Genomic DNA, 18029 nt, shown 5'->3' with positions numbered 1-18029 from the left:
TTCCGGCGAGACTTTTACCTGGAACGTGAAGAATTTCGAGCCACTTATTCAATTTTAAGAAAAGAAAAAAATAGAATAAAAAATCGCGTAATCCATTCAACGATGTCACCCGGCTCGTTTTCATAGCAGGTAGGTAGGTAGGTACTCGTTCCAAGAGAAGACCCAATTTACAGCACGTGTGAATAAATAGGCTGACGACGGACTATAGTCGGGGTATGCTTCTCTCGGTTTTTGCTCCATCAGTCCTAATCAAATCAGTCGGCGAAGTCAGATTACGTGCCCTCCTTTCGGTATCGAGAGCGAATGAAAGAAAACCCCACCCGACGGGACACCCAACCGTCGTCGTCTGGGGATGAGTTTAGCTCCGTCATCATCGTCATTCATTAATTGGATTCATTCCATTCAAGGGAAAGCTTGGGGTCGGTCGGTTGGTTGGTTGGAATCCCCGGTATTTCGAGCGGGTGGAACGATGTTAACGTTCTGATGCGGGGTAAGGATTTCAAACCGTAGTTAAGGTTTATTTGCGTGGACAAATATTATCTGACGTACGTTCAGTGCTTGTGGCCTTCAGTACAGGGTAGTTTGAATAAGCATTAGGGGATTAAGTTTCCAGGAAGGTACTCGGGGAAATTGAGTGATAATTTTGTTGTTTGTTTTAGGTAAAGTAACCCAGCCTGCAGTTTGTTCCTGATAAACATACCCATGTTTAAGTAATTTAGCACACTATTTTGAGGGGTTTTTTCAAACAAGTTAAACAGTTATTTAACCACGAGAAGGTAAAATCCTGTTTTTTGACATTAAGGGGACCTTCTCCTGGATTCAACAGAGAACCAAGCAATATATGAGAATTTTTTGTGGAAAGGCATACGAGCTTCTGCTTTTGATCTTTCATTCGTTATTTATCGATGATTAGAAAATGCTTTTTTTCGAAAATTCAAAAAGGCGGCTTCAAAGTGGCGGATCCCGTCAGCGTCGCGTGCGAAACATCGTCCTAATTTTTCAAGTGCAGGGTTTCTTGTAGTTAACTGAAATGAGAAATGGATATAATTTATTAACATAGATAAAATTTCCTATCACTTATACCTGATTTAGTTCAATAGATTTCGATGAATTTTTTTTTTATGGACGTTAAAAAAAAATAAAATTTGTCTCGTTTAAAAATTATAGGTAAATAATATTTTAAAGCCGTCATTTAAAAATTTCGAAGAAAAATCATTTTCTAGTTTCGATAAATAACGAATATTTTTTTTCGAACTTGTCGTGTTTTATGTTCTCAATTTCAGGCATCGCGCGAATTTGGCGCTAATTAAATTTTCAACAGTGTTTTATTCCAATAATTAATCCAATCTCTGGGAACACCAATTTGAAGCTTTTGGCAGCAATACACTCACGAAGTTTATATCTTGAAATCCTGTAGAAACTTTAAACATGGTTACCATGCAATGGAGAAAGAAGCGAATTCTTTCCATTTAAAATGTCATGAAATCACGACATGACCGAGTACGAGGATAGCAAAGGAATTAAAAATAGCCAATACCGTCGTCTATGCAGTTCTGAAACATTTCAATGGACGTTCGTTTGTTTCCCGGAAGCTGGAATCAAGGCGTTCGACGTAATTGTGGTCCCAAAACTCTGCTGTACACTTCGAAATATGCGCATTCAGAAGGATTTCAGAGCTAAGTCGTAGAGCAAAACAGTACGGCCAAAAGAAGAGCACAAAAGCTGTATGATCAGGTATTGACCAATTCAAACGGATGCATCCTTATGGGCGACGTAACGTGTATCAAATTGGATTTAAAATTGCTTCCGGGACAAGGTTTATATTGACAGAAGTAGCTGAGATATTCCCAAGAAATATAAACTTGCTTTAGCGGATAACTTTGCCGGTAAGTTGTTGATCCGGCAGAGAATCTGCAGTTGCGGCCGAAAGACTTTGATTTTCATGCCAACAAACCAGAGTTTAGAGTTTGAGCTCTTCATCTTCAGTTTCCGCTTCATTATCGCCCAATACTTTGCTATTAGTTGGGGTCGATTTAGTGTATTCTGCTCTCTTTGGATGAACTGGACTCCATTGTCGTATCATTATAGCACACCTTTGCTGTAATGGAAGCTGGCTTGGGCTAAGTCTGCCCAAAATGTAACGGACCGTCATGGAATTTAATGAACGGTAATATTTGTTTGTTGGCGAATTTCCTTTGCTTCCGAACTCATAGCGTTATCTGTCACGGTGGTTTTCTTGACACAAGAACAGATCCCTTGCCAAATCATTTTTTTTTTGCAAACTTATCCGCGAAAAAACTGAGCCACAGAATTCGTGTTAAATCGGCTATCGCATAGGTTTTATCGTCAATCAAAACACATCCATTGAGTTTCGTCAGAACTTGGTCGAACAGCTTACGGACTTGGATTATTTGCTCCATAATTGTTGTAATCCTCTCGAAGACAGATTCGCCGCAGAGTACAGTAATAATACAGTTTCATTTCGAGGCTTGGTTTGCCCTTTTAAAAAGACTGTATCGATTTTGTTGGTTATTTTCGGCAAATAGTCTCACTAAGAGAAACGAAAGCAATAAAATTGAAAGACGGATAGGTATTCTAGAGCGAATCAATTATTAACTTAGAACGGAAAACTAGGACTAGGCGGGCTCATATGAACATGATCGAAAGGAAACATTAAATTCGAGGTCTGTATAACTGAATAACGCTAGACTTTCGAAAGTGACGTGGCAAACACGAGATTTGATCACACGGGTATAAGATTCAATCCAAACTCCATTCCTTAACCCTTTCATGCCCAACTTTTTTCTATTGCATGTAGAGTTTCAAAACTATTTTTCCTTGACAACGGTGGGGTCAAGAAACACGAAAAGCCTTTTTTCAAAAAGAAAGGTGCTTCCCTCGCAGTGCTAGAAGCTGCTCAATTTTTACCTCAAAATGTTCAATACAATTCTCCTAGAATATTTACAAAAGTCAACTTGCGTGCAAGACGTAGTCAAACACAGGCTAAACTGATAAGTTTTTTCAGTTTCCAATAATATTGCAACATAACGAAGACATATGAAAAATTATTTTTTAGTTGTCAATGTACATTGTCCCTGGCAGCACTGCTCCATCGCAATCCAATTAGACTAATTGCAATAACTTCAGTTCCATAGCTGATCCTGGTAGCTGTTAGTACTCAAATGAAAGGCAATAGTCACATTTATCAGTCATACTTGTTTTTGTGGGCATATCTTACCTCAATCAAAAATTAGAGCTGTTTAAAAACGTTGTTGTCCGCGAACAACATAGGCATGAATGGGTGAATGTAACATTTATTATATTTTGATTTTGTAATATTTCAAAATAATTCTGAGAGTTTGAAATACTTTCAACCAGACTCCCCATGAACATCGATAGGTTTGTACCTGTGTGCAAAATTTCGTGCACGCGTACATGTTTCGTCTCGATGTACAGGTTCGCTTCGAACATCGATCCCAAACGAACGCTAGACAAACTCTAGTTCAAAAATCTGTGTACGTACACCCGGTGCGCGTACACGAGAACGATTCGCAACTCAAGAGTCAACGCTAGTGATGATGAGAATAAGAAAGGGCAAACTGGTGCCACGAACCTATGTATACGCACACCGTACACGTACATGGGGTTCGGTTGTGCAGGCAAACATGTACACGTGTTTTGGTACGAAATAGCGTGTTCAGGTTCGTACACGAAGTGTGGGTTTAATATGAACAAAGAACCGGAGCGAATATTGTGTACGATGTTCATTTGGAAAGTCTGCTTTCAACTAACAAGACATGATTTGTTTGACCTATCAACTGAAAAACTTTCCTAGAATTTTCATATAAAAACCATTGTTAGAAGCATAGGCAATATTTGGCTTGAGGTACGCACAAAAATTCTCACGGATGCCAAAACGCCAAGCGTTTTCATTTAGTCGTCTTCCGTAACAACGCTGCAATTTATGGCGTTGATCCTTTATTTCTCGACAAACATATTATTACGGCTTAAAAGCCAACTGTCGAAATTCACTTTGAATGAAAATTCCGGACAAACGGTCACTCGCCAATCACAAATGTTGATAGTAAACAAAAGAGAAAAGTTTTCTCTAGCATTTAGTACTGTGAACTGTGTTTGGGCAGTAACGGTTTGTTCGGAATTTCCCTTTAAAGAGAATTTGTTGACAGTTGGTTTTTAAGTTTGTCGAGATTTCACTGCTTTAGGCCAATTGTAGCGGGCCGTGATTCTGAATGTGATATTCATTGTACGGTTCAGTTATTTTCGGGCGTAGGGATTCGCGATCGCGTGTATCATCGTGAAGGGCTCGAACATTTGTACGTTAACGTGCTCGATCGCGTGTGCGTTTGTATGTCGCGTGTGCTAACGTGTATGTAACTTCGCATGTTTAATTTCTATTTTATAACCGTGTACCTTTCGCATATTCGCATGTGTACTAGAATGATCGCGTGCGGACCGTGAATCTGATACCTAATTTTTCGTGTACGGTTCAGATTCTAGAAGAAAGTGGGTTCTTCCATATTCCTAGAGTTCCCAGTCATGTCGCCGTAGAACGTGTGGTCTAGTGGATATGAGCTTTATTTTTTGATTGGTCCAACTGGATGTAAGGACCTAAGTTGCTAGAATGAAGAGTAAAGATTTCCGGACGTGACCGATTCATGATCTCGCGGGTTTGCAGGATCGCGTTTAAGACCGCGTTAGTAACTTCGTATGTACTAAAACGTTCACATAATTACCGGAGTGTTATCAAGTATTTGCGATTGCGGGCAAAGGTATGCGTGGATGATCGCGAAGGGCTTAAGCGTTCGTATGTCGACGTGTTTGTCGCGTGTATGTGTATCAATTTAGTTAGGTGTACGGATCACATTTTGACGGGGACTGAGTTACCTCATATCACTAGAGATTTCGGTCATGTCGTCATAGAACGTTTTGTCTAGTGGATATGGAAGTTATTTTTTCTAAATTTTTCAATTTTATTTTTTTTTATTGATTAATATGTACCCAGACTGTTGGTACCGAGGATAGAGACTACCGGACGATCCCGACTCATGATGGCGAGAGCGCGGGAGTTTGTACGTTGATGCTTGAGATCGCGTTGGTAAGTATAATCATGTTTGCGAGTTCGTGGGCGTAGGTTGCTTGGAAGATCGTGAGGGGCTCTAACGTTTGTACGCTGACGTTATTTTGTAACATATTTGCGTGTGTTCCTGAATGGTCGATGGTGAATCTGATATCATATTTTCGGTGTGCGGTTAAAATTCTGGCAGAAAGTGGGATCCCTTATATCGATAGGGTTCCCGGTCATGTCGCCATGTGACGTGTTGTCTAGTAGGTATGAGCGTATTTTCTTAATTGGTCCAGCTGATGGCATGGACCTAGGCTTCTAGGATCAAGGATAGACTTCCGGACGTGATCGCTTCGCAATCGCGTGCGCGAGGGCATTTTTGTAGATTTCCGCTTGAGACCGCGTTTGATAATGTGTGAGTATTAAGACGTTCACTATCACCATCTTTGCTGACCCAGCTGAAGGCGGGTGTAGAATGGCAGTATAGGACTCGAAAAGCAGAAATTAAAGGCAATATATGAGAGACGTAATAGATTAGATAGATATAAGATACAGCTGAAGTTATGATCATCGCATGAAAGACCCACATTAGTACTTCAAATTCTACCAATACTTGAATAGCCAACCACCACACATAGCACATCCTTTCTCAATTATCTATTTGTTACTGGTCGATTCCTGGTTATGAGCGGGTAAATAGAGGAAAGGTATAGAACAGAAAAAAGGCTCATATCAGCCCTCCCGGCCTCCTCGATACACCACTATCGAGGCGTATTGTAATCAACATCTTGAAGCGGGCTTCTTATATAAATCAAATCCTGAGTAGTCATAATGATTGGTGGGTTATTAACATGAGAACTAATTAACCTCTAGTAGAAGAACTTGGTGCAAATAGAAACTAAAAAGAGCGAAGGTCCTTATATTTGGATAACTTTATTTAATCTATTGTGGTTTGATGATGTTTACAATACCGTCAATTCCATCAACCTGCGAGAGGGCATTATTTCAGGCAAAACATTAATTGGCCCAAAAATGTTTCAAGGTGTTTTGAACACCGCCAATGGGCCTGTAAGTATAAACTTCCTAGGAATCGAATTGTAAAAAAATCCTTTGTACAACAAGCAGTTTTGTGATGAACTGAATAAAAAGTTTAGTGTTCTTGCATCAGACGCGAAATTAGAGGAAGTGCATCCGTTAGATTTTAAAATTATGGCGTAAATTATCAATTTCCGATGTCTATTGAGCACCCCCTTTCGGATGACACCCATATTGATGCTGGTTTTCACTGATTTGTGATAATTTCTTAAACCTTTCTTAGGATAAAAATATTTCACCTCTCAGGACAAAAGTGGCATAATTTTCAACCCATTTTTGCGCTAAGGTCCAATTTCTACTTTGACTGCACAATGCTATATTTCACCCTAAGGAGGAAAATTGGATAAACACCAAAATTTCTCACCAGGGCGAAATTTTTTTTTGGTAAAACCAGTCTTTGCACTTGAAGGGCACAAATCCTTATTTGTTACACGGGTGCGTTTCGGCTTCGCCTCATCAGAAATCAACACTAACTTTTTGTCGGAATAGATTAGCGCCGGCTTCACTGGTACTTTGACTGGTACTTAAACCGATTTTGCTCAAAAAGTATACCTTTTTTGCTCGCAGTGAATTTTCAACCCTCTCAACTCAGAGTGTATTTGGATGCTACAGTACTGGACATAAAAAATAGACCAAACCCTACAACTACACTTTTTGTAAATAATTTAACTGTTTGGTTTTTTGGTTATTTTTTTCTGACAATAATATTACAAACATTTGTTTAATCGATTTTAGCGTGGGTCTGATAAACTACACAACTGCCAAATAAGGCCCAACAAACAATGCACCGAGGTATTTATTGTTTTATTTTAGTTCGCTTTCTCCAAAAACTATTTTTCTTTTGTTAATATTCGAAACAGCTATTTATAAGAAAACGGTGTAGAAACTATGTGTTATGACAGCATTCAGGCTAAATGTTCGGGAAAAACAAATCGCGAGATGGCTGAGCAGTTTGGTATTTGTACTGCAACAATAGGAAAGATTTTCAATAGAGGTTTTTGCAAACTCGAGCGAAAGGAAACGGCCAGTAATGAATATTGACGGAAAATGAGGATCAAGCAATACCAAAGATGAACCCCGAAAAACTGCTACTGATGGCACCCAATATGCTGGCAGCTCGATCTGAGTTCTCGGTTGATCCATATCAAGATGAAATGGCGACGGTAATCCAAAGAGATGAGTGTTAAATGGTTTTCAAGCTAGAATTTTTGAAATACATTCTTTTTCTGCCTTGCATTTTTTTTTCTTAGCAGATTCGGCATTAAATTTTTCGCAGTTAGGAGTCTGTTTACAAAATTGGCACATGATTGTCCTGTTTTCATGAATTAGCAGCGTTTTTTGAACATGGAGAGTATCTCAAGCCAGGGTCAGGAAGAATTGAATAATGCGGGATTATTTTCACCATGGGAATTCAGTTGTCAAATGATAGTCCTAACTTTTACAAATGTGTCATTTCGAATTGACATTAAAATTTTAAATTAAATCTACGGTAATAAGTGTTAGAAGATCGTACATATGGAGGCTATTTTCTTTCCCGAATATCGATTGTCTGTATTAGAAAATCGTTTGTCTTTACTACTACCGAACGCTACGGGTTGACAGTTTGCATTTATCTCACAACTTTAGCAGTCCTATCCCGCCCAATTCTTTTTAAAGTAATCCGTTTTGGTGGTATTGTTTCCGAACCTTAAAAAGCTTTCGCTAAAACAAATAAATTTGTTACGTATAATCCCAACAAAACGAAACAACAAAGAAACATACTTTAGGGTGTTTCGTGTCTTCAGTTTGAACTTCAATATAGGGAAAAGTAAAATAAAAGCTGTCTGAAAAAAACCAAGAGTTGAAAAATGTCACTTTGTTGACGCTCATCGTTTTTTTTTCGCATCAACCGACGGACACATACACTCACTTTCGCCATGCAAAGTGCCACCGAGAAGACGAAAGCCAATTTCCCATCGCAGCAAGACGTGGAGCAAAATTATCAACAATATCCATTCAAACTAGTAAGACAATGACAAGGGTTGTACGAAAATTTGCTGCGTTGGATCCCGATTCACATTTTTGAACCACCCTAACGTCTGTTGCAAAAACCCATAAAGTAAGATAAACTGAAACTTCCAAGCTCTTACCGCCTCCTGTGCGTCGATGTGTAGAATGCTCTCTTGGTCCTCGCTACCATCCAGCTAAGAAAAAAAAAACTGCTTTTCAACTTATTAGCATAGAAAACATCATTCCTTGGTGTGTAACAAACTCCGGTGAACTGTTGTGCGACAGACAGCAGGCAGGGGAGCGGTGCGGTATAATTCAAGCACGTGACAATAGCGGGTCGGCATTTGCTGTGGCTTTCTTGTGACTCCATATAAATACCTTTCGTTGAATTTGGCTGTGCCTGCTGGGTTTTTCCTGTTTCTATTTCCGTCGGTTCCGTTTCGTTGTCGTGTAGTGACTAGCGAGCTTTGAACACGACATGATAAGATACCATGCGTTTCCATCGTAATCAGATAGAGCGTGTGTGAAGGGGTAGTGGTGGTCAGAGTTAAAAATATTCAAATTCATTGAATGAAAATTGATCATATTCAGCCGCACTCATTTTCAATATTCAGTGACGCAGCTGAAAACGTCAAACGAACAAACTGCCCATTCATCCATGCAGATTTTCATTCGGCTCCGATTATTACACGAAGCGACCGTGAAGCAACGAATCAAACGCATCAAAGTAGGCCATGGCACAATGTAAGCGATGATGATTGTCGTTTCATATGCTTTATCGGCTTTTGAAAACATTTTCCTGGATAATTAGTGTAATGAATATATTGTACGATATTCAACTGAATGAATAAGATGGATAGTTGAATGAATATTTTTTCTATTCACCGCGAGTCGCAACAGATTCATTTTCAGCCTTCAAAAATGAGCTTCGATTATTTTTAACTCTGGTGGTGGTGCGGTCATTTGCTGGAAGTTTCTGTTGCTAGGTGGTTGAGGTTAGGTAGTTGCTTTAATTTTGATATTTGCTGTTTGTTCAGAGGTTCAGAGTAATGGGTTAACATCAATTCGCAAACAGATTCGCCAAGTAGCCTTTTTGACGTGAGTCTGCCCGAAACCGTTTATTAAACGTACATTATTTTCAATCTTTAGATTGTCAAAAAATCCTTTTTACTTACATTAAATTTTCTCGAAGTAGTCCTTTCTCTTCTATTTTCAGGTTATCTTTTCGTTGACGCCTTTCATTTTCTACCATGTTCAAATGCTTTTTAAACTTATGAATTTTGATTACTATTTCATTTTTCCCATTTTCTGTAATTCCGAAACAATTCAACTTCATTCCTAGTAACAAAGTAACAAAGTGTTACGATATAAATATCAAACAACTTACAAAAACTTCTTCCACAATTCACTCAAACTGTCTCTTTTTCCTATACAACTCCCATTTTTTTTTATTTACAAAAATGTTCCACGTCCACCAGAGTATGTACTCTGTATTGTAAAGTCGCGCCGACTGTCAGTAGCCGGTGTGATGTTTGCTCAACGTATTGTACGTTGTCTTCACAAGGGGGGTATTCATAGTCGGTTATGCAAATAGTAATTGTAATTGTTAACAAAGTGATACACTGAATGCTACACTACATACTTTTTTCACTGGAAATAAATTAAAATTAGTTTTACGGGAAGTCACTCATAAGGGTTGGTGCATTTTGAGACTCTTGCGTTGTTAATAGCAAAATAAGGGAAGAAATGCCGTGGTCCAAAACCGACCGCACGGAAGGATCGTTCTTCACCTCCAAAGGGTTGTGCAAGTTTTCAAATTCCATCTCTGACAGTTTGAGTGACAGCCCAATTACTGAGAAAGATGCCGAGGTCAATTTTACTCGGTCCTGGACATAGTGCAGCTCTTGCAGCCAAATCCCGCTTCCAAAAGATTCAAAGCAAATTCTTACACTGTTAGAGTCAACTTTATTTATAACATCGAGATCATAATAATATTCTATTCGTCATAAGAATCTGTCAACCGACAAATTGAATCAGTTTGATACTCTTACACAAGCGTCTATTTTTGACATCAATTTTATTATCGATCAGAAAAAAAACTTCAAACAACATACCGGTTTCCAGTTCGAATAAGATCGAAAAGATGTACATCACTCCTGATTCATATACAGAGCTGAAGTAGAAACGATTCGAGAACATCAAACGTTTCGAAACCAATGACAGCCGACACCCTTCCAGGCCCTTTCGGAACCCCGTCTATCATTGCCTCCATCATATGCAAGTATGTAAACGTTCGTTCTCTCTCTCTCTCTCTATTACCGGTCAAAGGTTGGCAGACGTTTTCCTCGAAACTCAACTGAACAAGATCTGCCTGCGCTGGGACTCTTCTAGGGGCGCCCGGTGAATACCGACGAAGACGACGTTGAAAGGTGAAATTAAATTAATTTTCAGTTTAGAATTTAATAAGTAAGTAAATTGGAGGTTGTCGTCAACCGGCTGGCTATCTTGCTCGGGTTGCTCAACACCAGAACCACACAGTTTAGCAGTTCTCCTGCTCTTCAACTGCTTCCTTCTGACTGTGCTAGGTTTTCTTCCCCCTCGTAGGTACTACTCTACAAGGACAGCTCCAAGTTTGAATGTTTTTCATTCGATCTGAATTTTAATCAACTGAGTTAGGACAGTTTATAGTGAAGTAGTATCTTAGCGGTGCACCGGTTGGGAATGTTAAATAGTGTGGAAATTGAGATTGGGGTTGGTCTGTATTTCATCCGTGTAATATGTAAATCTTTTGAGCGAACCACGTGTCAAACGAAATGTAGGGTAGCCGCACTCCAATTCATGTTTATCTACCCTACTCATTTGAATCCAATAGTTAAAGCAGGTTTTTCTATCTGTACAACGCTTTAGCTAAAACGAAAGGAAAGAAATAGGGTTGGTATTTTTGAATTGTCGCTTCAAACAAAAACGATTTTTAGCATATTCACGCCCGTTTAGTTGCAGTATGTACACATCGCGTGTGCATATGGAAATAAAAATCGACCGACGACTCGCAACTACTAATTACTACACAACCAACTCTAAATGTCTACCTTCCTTTTTCATTTCGTTGCATTTAGATCCCGTTCCCTCTGATAAAACTTTCTTTTCGCGGGTTGCTATGCCGTGTCTACGTACCCGCCCGAGAAGTAGAGATTGGCAGCGTAGTATCCGTCATAGAGCTTATAGCGAAGATCTGTTGAAGTATAGTGTCGTGATCCGTCAAAGGTTGATGAGCACTCTTTTCTTTCACGTCCATCCGCGGAACACTTAGTCGAGTGAATGCTAAATAACGCTGAACTTTTTCCGTTCATAGATATGTGCCCATCGTACATTCTCTCACTCACACATTGGTACCTCGTTATTCCGATTCGAGCTTCAGGTAATAGGTCGTGGTAGTCGGAATATTGCTCTCGTTCGCTCATTCGCGATTCTTACATTACAACGCACACATATTCTTACAGGCAGGGCACCGAGCGGGCGACGGCTAAGGAGCTATCGAAGTAACCCGATGCTCCCATGCACACATCAACATGTTGCTATCCCGTTCTGAATCTCGTTCGTCTTTCATTGTTCATTCCCGCTAATTAGTTTCTCTCGCCTCGATCCCTGCGTTTCTTTCGTGCATACACAAACTCGCAAGTAGGAAAGGGAAACGGAGAATTGATTCGGAAACCATTGTAATGATGTTAGCTTCGGACATTTTCAATGTATTGGTGTCCGTTTATTTATTCATACGTACGACTCAAAGGTTAATCGCAGACAAGAATATGAGAACAAATACTAAGCAGCCATATAAAGCCGGTATGCACCAAGCTTGAATTAAACTTAAATATACAAACATTTTACTATTTTCAGTTTGACTCATATGTATAAGCTATATTCCCCACATTCTTCCCCTTCTCTACTCTTTGCAAAAAAACTATGTTTACATGAAGAGTTGCCGTAATCACAGCTTTTTCTATAACGTCTCTGATTTTTTTTAGCAATTTTTGATGATAGATTCTTTTTTTAAAGATGATAGATTTTTGAAATAATTTTTTTTGAACACAGATGTTTCCAGTTACTAAATTGCATTCGTAACTAGAAAAATCACTCGTGTAATATTCGTTGGCTTCATTATTATTATCCGCTGATACCATCGAGCCTGTCCTAAAATCTTATTGGCTCTCGAATCATCTAGACCAGTCAATCATGACAATATTTCTTATACATTGATTATTATACACGCTCGTTATAATTCATTTATTCAAGGGTAAATATAACATATTTTACCCGAAATGTAGCATTAAGATTATACATAAAAAACATTACTCGTTCAATATTAAAAGATGCGATCGAGATTGCTATTTTGTTGTGAAATATTGAAATCTGGATTATTTTTCTATTTTTAGGTTTAGTTGTATGTTTCAGATGCGGACAGTGTTCACCTACATGTTGAACTTGTTAATAGATATCCTCAATTGGTACAACTGAAAGAAGCGTCGATAAACCTTTCACATTCCTTTTAATGTACTGCTGTTATCTTTAGCCTTCAGCTCGAAGTTATCGAAACTTAAAATTAAACTTAAAATTGGCCATCAATTGGGTCATTAAGCTATATATAGTTTTCCGTTCCATTCAATAAATTTTATTATTTCAAAAAATATTTCGTTGTAATACGCAAAAACGATTTTTTTTTTAAATAAATCTTATGTAAACTTGGCAACCATACATAGGAAAACTGCGGTTGTTTACATCTGGCCTATCAGGACAACACCCAAAATGAAAAAAAAACTATATGCAATGGATGGTGTTTATGTCAACTAAAAATAACCCTCCGGGAAAACCGAGAAAACATGCCCTAATTTTTTCTGACAGGGCATCATTTGTCGTGAAATTCGATATGTCAAATCCTTCCTATAGTGTCAAATCCAGACTGTCAACATATTTCTTTATTTTAAATTTTAATATTATTTTCACGTTTCCTGAGTTGGAAAAAAACATTGTTGCAATCACGAAAATCAGTTTTATCGATGTAAGTATTAAAAAACGACATTTTTTTCTCATTTAATGACCCAATTAAAACCTATCACCTAGAAATCTGTCTGTTCGCTATCCAGGTTTTCTTAGTCTAGAAAATTATCACTGTTGCTTTTCAATAAATCATCATTTTGAGGAAATTCGTAAAAGCACTCCGTGTAAATGTCGCCCTCCATTCACCTAGACTCTCCAATGACAATGACAGTTTATCTGTTTTCCAAAGGTAGAATTTCATTTTTCTTCAATTATTCTTTTTGATAAAAGGAAAACACATTCAAATAGTAGGTATTTCATTGAGTTTATAAACTGAAAATTTCCTTTTCGCTGTGTCTTGATAGATGAAATTAAAAACATCATCACGGCGCTCGCACGCCGTTTGATAGTCGAATCTAATGTTAGATCGCGAATGAATTAAAAAAAAATTACCAAAACTTCCATTGATCTCCCATGGACAAGTTATTCGGCAAGCATTGAAATTTTTTTTTTTTGGATTTAATTTCTCAATGACTCTTTCATTGAGTCTGTTGACTTAACAATTAAGCCCTTGTGTCGAGCAGCATTGCAACAAAACTAAACCGCCTTTCCTTTTACGAACATTTTCACTCGATCATTCTTTAAATCCACTTCTGTATAGGTCTTCCGTCGAAGAGCATCCAAACAAGCTAAGCCGTCTTTCCAACGACAAACGTTTAAGTTCGATTTTATAGAACTTTTTTTTTTTAATAAACTTCTTTCTCGCCCTTCCGTATACTAGCATTCCATCAATGCTAAACCGCCCTTCCGTCGGCAAACTTTTAAGTAGTTTCCGTTTTTTTTTAACTTCTCCATCACATTTCTTTCGAGGACCATTAAAAACAACCAAACCGCCCTTGTGTCGGTAAGTATTTCAATAACTTTTTTTTTATTATTTTTCATCGCATTTCCGTCGAGGAACATTCACAGAACGTTTACTGCACTATCGCCAGCAGGTTTTTTTTAATTCAAACTGTTTTTTTTACTTCTATCCCATCGGAAACCATTGAACAATGCTATGCTACCTTTCCGTTTGATTTTTTATTTGGAAGATTTGCATACGTATTTAACTTTTTTTTTATTTCTACATTTGCCCTTCCGTCTTGGAGCATCCAGCAACGCGATACTGCCCTTCCGTCCGTAATCTCTTCTGATTTTTTTAACTCATTTTATTTTCATTCTCCATCGCCTAAGAGTATTCCACAACGCTCTGATGCCTTCCGTGAGCAGGCAATTTGATTTTTTTGAAATTTCCGCTTTTTCATTCAACGTTGCTCTCCCGTAGAATTGCATTCAATAACGCTATACTGCCCGTTGTCAGCAAGCCTTTTAATTTTCTCAGCTTTTTTTTCATTCTTCATCCCCGTTTCGTTAAGGAATATACAACAACGCTCTACTGCCCTTCCGTCAGCAAGCATGTCGAATTTTTATTTTTTTTTCTTATGCCTCCTTCACTATTCCGTTGTAACAACGCTACTCCGCCATTCCATCCACCAGCTTTTCGATTTTTTTGAAATTAATAAAAAAAAATCCATCGCTCTTCCGTCGAGGAGTGAGTATTCAAATACGCTTACTGCCCTTGCGTCAACAAGCATCTGGATTTTTTTTCCTCGCCCTTCCATTTCACAACGTATACTGCCCTTTCGTCAGCAAGCTTTTTGATTTTTTTATTCTCCATCGCCCTTCCGTCGAGGAGTATTCACATACGCTATACTTCCCTTCAGTCAGTAAGCAGTTTATTTTTTTCACTCTCCATCGCCCTTCCGTCGAGGAGCATTGAATAACGCTTACTGCCCTTCCGTCAGTAAGCCTTTTGATTTTTTTTTCCTTGGATATCATTATTTATTTTATTCTCCATCGCCCTTCCGTCGAGGAGTATTCACATACGCTCTACTGCCCTTCCGTCAGCAAGCATTTTAATTTTTTCACTCTCCATCGCCCTTCCGTCGAGGAGCATTGAATAACGCTATACTGCCCTTCCGTCAGTAAGCGTTTAATAAAATTCTACCTCGCCCTTCCGTCGAGGAGAAATCACACTAATTTTCTTTCGGAATATATTTTTCTTACCTAATCATGGGAGCGTTTGCTGCGCCATTGTCGTGATCCGTCAAAGGTTGATGAGCACTCTTTTCTTTCACGTCCATCCGCGGAACACTTAGTCGAGTGAATGCTAAATAACGCTGAACTTTTTCCGTTCATAGATATGTGCCCATCGTACATTCTCTCACTCACACATTGGTACCTCGTTATTCCGATTCGAGCTTCAGGTAATAGGTCGTGGTAGTCGGAATATTGCTCTCGTTCGCTCATTCGCGATTCTTACATTACAACGCACACATATTCTTACAGGCAGGGCACCGAGCGGGCGACGGCTAAGGAGCTATCGAAGTAACCCGATGCTCCCATGCACACATCAACATGTTGCTATCCCGTTCTGAATCTCGTTCGTCTTTCATTGTTCATTCCCGCTAATTAGTTTCTCTCGCCTCGATCCCTGCGTTTCTTTCGTGCATACACAAACTCGCAAGTAGGAAAGGGAAACGGAGAATTGATTCGGAAACCATTGTAATGATGTTAGCTTCGGACATTTTCAATGTATTGGTGTCCGTTTATTTATTCATACGTACGACTCAAAGGTTAATCGCAGACAAGAATATGAGAACAAATACTAAGCAGCCATATAAAGCCGGTATGCACCAAGCTTGAATTAAACTTAAATATACAAACATTTTACTATTTTCAGTTTGACTCATATGTATAAGCTATATTCCCCACATATAGCTCCTTAAAGAATCCTTTGCTTCAGTCAGTGAAAGTTCTGGATTGCAAGTAACAGCGTTCAGTAAAAATGGCTGGGGACAAGAAATCAACTTATTTTCCGTCAGCCTCGCTTCGGGTAAATTTAGCCAATTCTGCTCCTTCAAACTTTTTCCTTTTAAGCCGATTTTGTCTACCTGTGACTACCTTTTCGAACCGCGAATCATGAGCTGCATACAATTGAAACGCACAGCTACCCGTTTTAACAATAGGGCACGGTTCGGAAAATGTGGAGAGAATCATGGGGATAAGATCTTTTTGAACGTCGAATCACCCGAAAATCTCCAATATATGCGACGCTTGAAATGCGAATGAAAGCTAAAAAACGTTAATATTGGCACCGGTTTGTCGACAGCTTAACGACAAAAACAGCGATGAGCACTCTTTGGACTATGGCACGACGTATACTAACGAAGGCGTGAAATACGCGAATCAGTGTCTCCTGGGAGACTAGAGCAACCGAAGCCTGAATTTGCTACAGCGAGAAGTTAAAGCTGAAGTCCACCATCAAGAAAGAGGAAAACGCTGCACAGGATAACAAGTGCTAAGATAGCGATGGCGAGTCTTTATCCAGAGGGATTCAGCGTCTTTACTAAAAAGTACACACGATCTTTCTGCTTGGCGTCTTCAGCGTCATCTGAATATGACTGGTTGATTCATCGCTTTGATTGATTGATGATATAGAGTACAGACACTTTATACAAAGACTAGCGAAGAGTCAAAAAGTGCAGCCAAACGGACTGTCACAAAATGCAGCCATACGAGCATGAGGGTATTGAGAGGGGAAGTAAAGGGGGAAGCCCATGCAATATGTCTGTAATATAGAGGAGATATTCGCCGAAATGTCATCATTTGATTCAGAGCTGGACGCTGATAAGATCGTTTTATTATGTAGATGAAACTGGATCGGAAAATCCTCTAAATCGCAGGCAACCACTGATCCCATAAACCTAAGAAATCAATTGCTTGGGCAGTGCGTAATCTTGTTGAAAATTCCTTCTCAATGCGTAGTGTGTCACTCCATTGACATTGAGTGAATCTATTCGGCTTTCGGCTGTATTGAAAGATATACAGCGGTCTACTTGCACATGGATCACTGAAATGTTGCATTGCCGAACTGCGACAGCATCGCAGGGAGGTTGTACATTAACCTGAGAATCACTAGAGGCTGCCCTCAAAGGGGAGTGCTGTCACCCCTGCAGTGGTCCCTGGTAGTGGACGTACTGGAAAATCTGGTATTCGAAGTAACGGGCTACGCTGATGGCATTATGTTCTCACTGTTAAGGGTAAAGATGAATCCAACATTTCGGATTGTATTCAAACTGTTTTAAACGAGGCGTTGTAATGGTATAAAAGAGAAAATAGCATAAATTCCAAAGATCACCGCGATTCCATTTACTTGGAAAAAGAAAATCAGCATGACATTGCTTAGTTCTATAGATTCAATTACAACATTTATTCTTCCGTGCGAAAATATGATTTCCAAAACACATGAAACATGCAGAATTCATTCTACAGTCATAGGCAACGGTTCTAGTCCTTCTTTTGTGACCCTGGTACATGGTACACTTTATGCTCAAACTACGCTTTGTGCTTATGCGAATCACTACACTATAGAAAACCCTGCTCGAAACCCTGCCAACGCTGGATGACATCCAACAGATCGCTCAACAACCCTGTATCCATTCTACATTAAATTTTACTATTATCTAACTATTCTACGAAATGCAATTCTATCATTGGTGTTAAGTTGCCCCGAGAATGGTACACAATTTATAGAATTACGATGTCTGCTTTTGCTCCCTAAACGGTGCTAATGATGTTAACGATGAAAATAAGTTCGAACTATGAATACTCTTGAACAGAGCCCTCTCCCCCTAACCGTTCACCAACTGACTCTGACCGGTAACATGACTGGGTGGTATGGTAACTCAATAATTTCAACGCTTGCTGGTATTTTCGCTTCATCACTTTT

General features: G+C 39.0%; 1 protein-coding gene across 4 annotated transcripts in view; it reads right to left on the bottom strand.

Moving 5' to 3' along the window:
- Positions 1-18029, bottom strand: part of LOC131687790 (uncharacterized) — a 161440-nt gene that overhangs the window by 113700 nt on the left and 29711 nt on the right. The window contains exon 1 of one of the 4 annotated variants that reach the window (XM_058971889.1): positions 9555-9692. The exons of the other annotated variants lie outside the window; for them this stretch is intronic. The gene's annotated coding sequence lies outside the window, so the exon portion shown is untranslated. Of the gene's footprint in view, positions 1-9554; positions 9693-18029 lie in introns of those variants that run through there. 4 annotated transcript variants of the gene reach the window in all.

The sequence above is a fragment of the Topomyia yanbarensis genome, chromosome 1, assembly GCF_030247195.1.
Source record: "Topomyia yanbarensis strain Yona2022 chromosome 1, ASM3024719v1, whole genome shotgun sequence".
Taxonomy (NCBI): Eukaryota; Metazoa; Arthropoda; class Insecta; order Diptera; family Culicidae; genus Topomyia; species Topomyia yanbarensis.
The sequence above is the reverse complement of the archived record's forward strand: the minus strand, read 5'-3'. Positions and strand labels throughout refer to the sequence as shown.